This window comes from Salvelinus alpinus, chromosome 23 (assembly GCF_045679555.1).
Source record: "Salvelinus alpinus chromosome 23, SLU_Salpinus.1, whole genome shotgun sequence".
Classification (NCBI taxonomy): Eukaryota; Metazoa; Chordata; class Actinopteri; order Salmoniformes; family Salmonidae; genus Salvelinus; species Salvelinus alpinus.
In genome coordinates this window covers 31,296,505-31,305,468 of record NC_092108.1, presented here as the reverse complement: position 1 = coordinate 31,305,468, position 8,964 = coordinate 31,296,505, and positions in this window count along the sequence as shown.

The following is an 8,964-nucleotide window of genomic DNA, read 5'->3' as shown; positions in this document are numbered from 1 at the left end:
GACAATTGAGACATGGAATGTGTATGTGTGCTATTCAGAGGGTGAATAGGCAAGATAAAATATTTAAGTGCCTTTGATGTATGGTAGTAGGTGCAAGATTAATGTTGGGAGGGACTAGCAGGACGCACACAAATGCATGCAGACACACACTGCACCAAACAGTTCTTTGAATACCTCAAAACAATCTACGAACCGGTGAAGTCTTGCACATCACCTCTGAGATCAGCAGATGGCAAAACCATCCTCAGAGACAAAATAAGTATTGCAGAGAGGTGGGTGGAACACTTCAGCAATATCCTGAACAGACCACCCACTGTCAACCCCTAAGCCATTAACCTGATGCCCCAAAAGGCCATCCAACATCACCTGGACGATCCACCTACACTCGAGGAAACTGAAAAAGCTATCAATATGATGAGCTTGGGGAATGCACCTAGTAAAGACGGTATCCTGGCCGAACTCTATAAGACTGCTGGCTCAATACCGACAGAAGTACTCCATGACATCTTTACCAGCATCTGGGAAGTCGAGGAAATTCCCCAGGACTACAAGAATGCTACCATTGTTGCCCTGTATAAAAACAAAGGCAGTAAAGAAGACTGTGGCAACTATAGAGGGATTGCACTTCTCTCCATAGTTGCCAAGATCCTTGTCTGAGTCATCCTTAATAGGCTAACCTCCATGTCAGAAGAGAACCTTCCAGAAGCGCAATGTGGATTCAGGCCTGGTCACAGTACAACGGACATGATATTTACCATCAGGCAAATACAAGGAAAATGTATTGAGCAAAACATGGACCTCTACTGCATGTTCTTAGATCTCACCAAAGCTTTTGACACGGTGAACAGGGAAGGGTTATGGAAGATCCTCCACAAATTTGTCTGCCCGCAAAAACTTGGCTAAGGACCTTAACAAAGGCATCTCCATCAGACACAGGGATGATGGTTCAATCTACAACCTGCACAGGCTCAGAGCAAAACACAAAACACAAAAACATCTTGTCCTCTTTGCTGAAGACTGTGCCCTATTCGCAGACTCAGAGACATACCTCCAGTCTTTGGCAGACAATTTTGATGAAGCTTGCAAGAGTTTCGGTCTTACCATTAGCTTGGAAAAACTGTCGTTCTCAGTCAACCATCACCCCTGTCCAGCCCAGTGGTCCCCAGCATCCACTTAAGTGGATCTGAGCTTCAGAATGTCAACAACTTCACATATCTGGGGAGCACCATCTTCAAGGACGGCTCACTCAACCAAATAATAACTAGCAGAATCCAGAAAGCAAGCCAGTCATTGGGAAGGCTGAGAAACAGGATACTAAATCAGTATACCATCACTCTTTCATCAAAGCTGAAATTCTAAAATGCAGTAGTCATCACAACTCTGTTGTATGGATTGGAAACTTGGACCCTGTTCAGTTGCCACGTCAATTGGCTGGAGACATTCCATAAACAATGGCTGAGATCTCCATTTTTATGGAATGGTCTGCCTACCCATGTGAGAGACGCAGACTCGGTCTCAACTTTTAAGTCTTTACTGAAGACTCATCTCTTCAGTGGGTCATATGATTGAGTGTAGTCTGGCCCAGGAGTGTGAAGGTGAACGGAAAGGCTCTGGAGCAACGAACCGCCCTTGCAGTCTCTGCCTGGCCGGTTCCCCTCTCTCCACTAGGATTCTCGGCCTCTAACCCTATTACAGGGGCTGAGTCACTGGCTTACTGGTGCTCTTTCATGCCGTCCCTAGGAGGGGTGCGTCACTTGAGTGGGTTGAGTCACTGACGTGATCTTCCTGTCTGGGTTGGCGCCCCCCCTTGGGTTGTGTTGTGGCGGAGATCTTTGTGGGCTATACTCGGCCTTGCCCCAGGATGGTAAGTTGGTGGTTGAAGATATCCCTCTAGTGGTGTGGGGGCTGTGCTTTGGCAAAGTGGGTGGGGTTATATCCTTCCTGTTTGGCCCTGTCCGGGGGTATCATCGGATGGGGCCACAGTGTCTCCTGACCCCTCCTGTCTCAGCCTCCAGTATTTATGCTGCAGTAGTTTATGTGTCGGGGGGCTAGGGTCAGTTTGTTATATCTGGAGTACTTCTCCTGTCTTATCCTGTGTCCTGTGTGAATTTAAGTATGCTCTCTCTCTAATTCTCTCTTTCTCTCTTTCTTTCTCTCTCTTGGAGGACCTGAGCCCTAGGACCATGCCTCAGGACTACCTGGCATGATGACTCCTTGCTGTCCCCAGTCCACCTGGCCGTGCTGCTGCTCTAGTTTCAACTGTTCTGCCTGCGGCTATGGAACCCTGACCTGTTCACCGGACGTGCTACCTGTCCCAGACCTGCTGTTTTCAACTCTCTAGAGACCGCAGGAGCGGTAGAGATACTCTTAATGATCGGCTATGAAAAGCCAACTGACATTTACTCCTGAGGTGCTGACTTGCTGCACCCTCGACAACTACTGTGCTTATTATTATTTGACCATGCTGGTCATTTATGAACATTTGAACATCTTGGCCATGTTCTGTTATAATCTCCACCCGGCACAGCCAGAAGAGGACTGGCCACCCCTCATAGCCTGGTTCCTCTCTAGGTTTCTTCCTAGGTTTTGGCCTTTCTAGGGAGTTTTTCCTAGCCACCGTGCTTCTACACCTGCATTGCTTGCTGTTTGGGGTTTTAGGCTGGGTTTCTGTACAGCACTTTGAGATATCAGCTGATGTACGAAGGGCTATATAAATTTGATTTGATCTACACTAAACAAAAGTATGTGGACATCCCTTCATATTAGTAGATTCAGCTATTTCAGCCACACCCGTTGCTGACAGGTGTACAAAATCGAGCACACAGCCATGTAATCTCCATAGACAAACATTGGCAGTAGAATGTCCCGTACCGAAGAGCTCAGTGACTTTCAACGTGGCACTGTCATAGGATGCCACCTTTCCAATAAGTCCGTTTGTCAAATATCTGAGCTGCCCTAGTCAACTGTCATTGCTCTTATTGTGAAGTGGAAACGTCTAGGAACAACAACGGCGAAGGGATAAGCCACACAAGCTCACAGAACGGGACTGCCGAATGCTGAAGCGCATAGTGTGTAAAAATCGTTTGTCCTCGGTTGTAACACTCACTACCGAGTTCCGAACTGCCTCTGGAAGCAACGTCAGAACAAGAACTCTTCTTCGGGAGCTTCATGGAGCTTCACGAGCAGCCACACACAAGCCTAAGATCACAATGTGGAATGCCAAGCATCGGCTGTAGTGGTGTGAAGCTTGGCACCATTGGACTCTGGAGCAGTGGAAACGCGTTCTCTGGAGTGACAAATCACGCTTCACCATCTGGCAGTTCGACGTACGAATCTGGGAAATCTTAATGCTACAGCATACAATGACATTCTAGACGATTCTGTGCTTCCAACTTTGTGGCAACAGTTTGGGGAAGGCCCTTTTCTGTTTCAGCATGACAATGCCCCCTTGCACAAAGTGAGGTCCATACAGAAATGGTTTGTCGAGATCGGTGTGGAAAAACTTGACTGGCCTGCACAGAGCCCTGACCTCAACCCCATCGAACACCTTTGGGATGAATTGGAATGCTGATTGCACGACAGGTCTAATCGCCCAACATCACTAATGCACTTGCGGCAAAATGGAAGCAAGTCCCCTCAGCAATGTTTCAACATCTAGTGGAAAGCCTTCCCAGAAGAGTGGAAGCTGTTATAGCAGCAAATAGGGAACCAACTCCATATTAATACCCATGATTTTGGAATGAGATGTTTGACGAGCAGGTGTCCAGATACTTTTGGCAATGTAGTGTATTATGGGTATCCGGTAGCAAGACAAGGTATCCAACATGGAGATAGTGTAGAAAGCTAACAGCACCAGTATTGAGGCTAAGATCATTAAGGCACAGCTCCAATGAACCGGCCACACCATCAGGATGCCCAACAACCATCTCCCAAGAAGGATCTTCTTTGGTGAGGCTGCAGCAGGGGCATTGGAAGACCGACCTAAAAAGTGCTTCAAATACAACCTTAATTAAATAACCTCAAGTTCTGTAATATCCAGACCCAGCCAACTCACAGACATCACCTCTACCCGATCCACCTGGCACACCAAAACCCTCACAGCAGTAGACAAGTTCGAGCAGGATAGACACAATCCTCAAACTGCAGCCAAAACAAAGTGTCATTCCCGCATAACCGGACCCACAACCCCAGTGGAAGCATATCTCTGTCCCTCATGCTTCAAAGTCTGCGCTTCAAAACTTGGACTCCTGCGCCACTCAAGAACTCACAATAAACCGAAGTGACATACACAAGTTATCATAGTCGAAACCAATGGACTACCAGAGAGAGAAAGGTAGTAGATACCAAGCACACCGGTTTGACTGTGTCAAGAACTGCAACACTGCTGGGTTTTTCACGCTCAACAGTTTCCTGTGTGAATCAAGAAAGGTCCACCACCCAAAGGAAATCCACCCAACTTGATGCAACTGTGGGAAGCATTGGAGTCAACATGGGCCAGCATCCCTGTAGAATGCTTTTGTTACCTTGTAAAGTCCATGCCCCAACGAATCGAGGCTGTTCTGAGGGCAAAAAGGTGAGCAACTCAATGTTAGGAAGCTGTTCCTAATGTTTTGTACACTCAGTGTATGTGTCATCTGTGCCTATGGTTCTATTTAATCATTTTCCCTCGTGTCCTTTATTTTTTTCTTAATAGACTTAAATGCTTTAATATTTATTTATTCCTAGCGTGTACAGTTTTGAATTACTTCTTATTTACTTATTTGAATGATTTCCTTTCAATTAAATTGGTTAATCCCTTTTGAGTGCTCGTCTCACGTTGTCGGACTGAGTGTTAATTAGGGACCTGAGCCACGCCCCCCACACCTGAGGAGTATTGGGGTTACGATCTGCCCGTGCACATGTTCAGGAGAGCTTCAAGCCAGCAACGGAAGAGGACAGCTGTCACAGGCTGCGACAGCCACACCACCACCACCACTACTACCGCCGCCGCGTCTGGGGAGAGGGGACCGGATGAGTGTGACACTGCTCGGGACGATCTGAACAGAACGACCCTGCTCTGGATGAAACAACATTTAAGTGCGTACCAATGACTTCCAGTATGATGATGTTACTGATGAAGCTTTCTCCACCCACTCCAGATGTGTCCTGCTACGATGAGTCTGTAGAGGCTGCGATTACTGCATCGGAACCCCATGATGCCAATGCCGAAGCGACGAGCACTCCATTCCAAACAACTATGGACTCTAGTGTGTGTGTTGTGGGCCCGGGCCTTTCCTTATGTTTTGTTCTGTGTTGTTTTTATCCTGTAAACCCATTTTAATACTAAGAAAATAAAGATAAGAAAGAACCGTATACACTGACTGTCTGCCTCCTGCTTGTGTTAGTGGTATAGGGATTGAAAGAACTTTGGTTTTTGACATGTTTGTGTGAGTAGAGACATCATGTTGTCAGCTGTATAGTATGTGTTACAGTAGGCTACACAGGGTTTTTGAAAAAATCCTATATGGGTGTTCAATAATATGCAAGTGCTATATGAATCCTATATCTTAATAAAACATAAATGAGCTCATACAGGCACAATGCAGGTCAGAGAAAAAGAGTCAAAGATTTAAGCAGCAGCGCTACATTTGCAGTCCCCCGCTGTCCTGCTAAGAGCCCCATCCTGAGTTCTGACCTTCAAGGATTGAGAAGTCTATTTGCTGTCATGATTTAATTGAAAGCGCCTGTACCGCACGGTGATTTGCATTACAATCGCCCTTTTTTAATTGCCCAAGAAGCCTATGCATGTTTTATGAAGAGTACAGTGTCAAAGGCAACATTTTAGTGACAGTCAGGGCAGACTCAGTGTGGGACTGGAATATACAGGCTAATCCGTGTTGAGAGAGTGTCATTCTACAGTATGAGAGTATGGAATTATTTGCTAATGGTTAGTACTGCTGGTTACTATATCACAGGTGAGTAGTAGGACTGGTTGTCTACAAACATTGTTTGATGTGTTCTGCATTAAGCAATCCATTACAATCCTGTGCCATTACGTTGTTGACCTTTATGAGAACAATAGCATGATCAGATCTCCAATCAGATCTAAAGATTTTCTTAAGTCTTTTGGGTAACACTTTACTTTTGACACCCAGCGTCATAATATTTTAAGACACGGTTATAATCATGTCATAATATGTCACAACAGCTGACATAACTTGTCTTGACCTGTCATATGGTAGAAGCCCTGTAATGACACATATATTTAGACCTGTTGTGACATATTGCGTCATTTTATGGATGGTTATGACACCTACATAAAAGTGTCAAAAAGCACAAAACCTACCATGGTAATTATTTAATGGCTAGTTATGACACCTACATAAGAGCGTCAAAACCCACAAAACCTACCACACAATGCAAAACATTACATTACACCAAAGCCTACTTGTCAACAGTGTGTTTATGTTATATAACATTTACTGAAGTTCTTCATTGTAATTCTGCACACATTGATGTCAGACATGCACCTACCATAATGCTCTGTTTCTGATGACTTGAGTGAATGCAGGAGCAGATATCAGGAGCAGGACAAGACACCCTCTTTTTGACTGTTGGCTGACATAAGGGCATGTACATGATAGGGCTTATATGATTATGATGGTCATAATGCTTCTTGACAGTGTCATAAAGTGTATGTTCTTAGTCTAAGTAAAGTTACACAGGATGGTCATAATGCATTATGATAGTGTCATAAAGTGTATTTTCTACAAGTTATTTAAAATATGATGAAAAAACATGAATACATTACAACAACAACAAAGGACTTATGTCACGCCCTGACCTCAGAGAGCCGTTTTATTTCTCTATTTAGTTAGGTCAGGGTGTGATGTGTGGTGGGCATTCTATGTTTTGTATTTCTTTGTGTTTGGCCGAGTGTGGTTCCCAATCAGAGGCAGCTGTCTATCGTTGTCTCTGATTGGGAATCATACTTAGGTAGCCTTTTTTCCCACCTATGTTGTGGGATCTTGTTCTTGTATTGTTGCTGTTGAGCACTACAAGGCTGTACGTTTTCGTTGGTTTTCTCTTTCTTGGTTTTGCTGGTTATCATTAAAGAATATGATTAACCTACCCCACGCTGCATCTTGGTCTACTTTAACGCTCGTATGACACCTACAGACGAGCGTTACAACTTAAGAAAAAACTTTCAAATGAAAGGGACATTTTTTGACAGTTATGTACAGTAGGTGTCATAACCAGCCATGAAATAACACAATATATATCACAACAGGTATAAATATATGGGTCATGAAAGTGGTATGACCATATTATGACAGGTTTTGAAATGTTATGGCAGCTGTTATGACATATTATGACCGTGTCATAATATGTTATGACGCTGGGTGTCAAGTAAAGTGTTACCGTCTTTTGTAATAGCGTGTTTGGGTATACTTAAATTATTTTATAATGGACTTTGGATTTTTAATTAAGGATGCAATAATGTTTTTGCACTTGCAATTCCAGTAACGTGAATAACAGAGCCTATTGGCATTACATCCTTCTATAGAGAGATTGTGTGCCAATGACTAGTCTAAGTCTATGACCTTATCACTATTCACTTTCCTGCCTAATTTCTCTCGGAAATGCAAACGGTTTCCTCTGGCCACAATGTATTTGTGGCAGCTCAGCATAGAGTAACTGGATTATTGGCATTCTCAAATCTGAACGTCAAACATTGGGAAAACCCTATTGATTAGCGGTAAGTGTCTTTACTTCCATACAGTCAACACGACACAAGCTAATTTTAAACTTCCCCTCGCTGAAAGTAAGCTTTAATAATGTGTGCTGCTAGAGATTTTATTTTGCTCCATTACTCTGCTGATACCCTTGTACCCATTAGGAGATTAGGTGAGCTGTTCATGTTCGGCATTGATATGCATCCAAGTTCTCTGTGGATCTAGGTAGCGTTGTGGTTTCACCTAGAATAGGAATGTTTGAAACAAAATTGATTTGTAACAGCATTTTATGTCAGTGCTTGTCCCTAAAATGCGGATAGTTCAACTTTATCAGTCAATAAATACAGGTCTAAAATCTCAGGGAGAGTCTATGACAAGCTTATCCTTGACTTGTCAGACAGTCTCTTCCTCTAACTCAGAACCTCAGGCACACACGAGATGCTAAAGCTGAGTGAACCGCCAAAGCCAGTTAATCTGTTGCTTCATACGCCCAGTCTTAGGCTCTGAGCAGTGTTGGAAATCTTCACTTCCATGAATTGCCATTGATAATGCCCCTCCAAGATGAGAGCATATGCTGGGGATGAGGTGCTGCTGTTATATTATACAGAATATTTAAGATTTTTGTGTGTGTTGTATTGGACAATATCCCAAGTACAAGTTCTGTCTGAAAGCTTTTGATCTCCTTATATTGATAGGTTTTCTGTTGAAATAGTTTCTTTGTTAGGTTTATGTATATCAAGGTCTGGATGAAACAGAAGATATATTCATGTGAAAAATGCATATTCATCAGAAAGAAAACAATGATTTCACTACTCTATGCATATATTGAGGTGTAATTTATTTTCTTAATTCATATGCATTCTTAATTAATCTGACCATGTGAACTGAGAGTGAAATGTGCTGCAATAATACAGTAATAATAACCCAATGCCTTCTCATTACTTCAAACATCACTATAATGTTCTCTTAATATCTCAAGGACTATTGTCACGCCCTGACTTTAGTTATATTTGCTTTCTTTATTATTTGGTTAGGTCAGGGTGTGACAAGGGGTGGGTTGTTTAGTTTTTGTATTGTCTAGGGTTTTTTGACTTGTCTAGGGTTTTTTGTTATCTATGGGGATTTCGTATTGTCTAGGGGTTGTAGGTTTATGGTGGCCTGTTGGGTTCCCAATCAGAGACAGCTGTTTATCGTTGTCTCTGATTGGGGAGCCTATTTAGGTTGCCATTTTCCATGTTGGTTTGGTGGG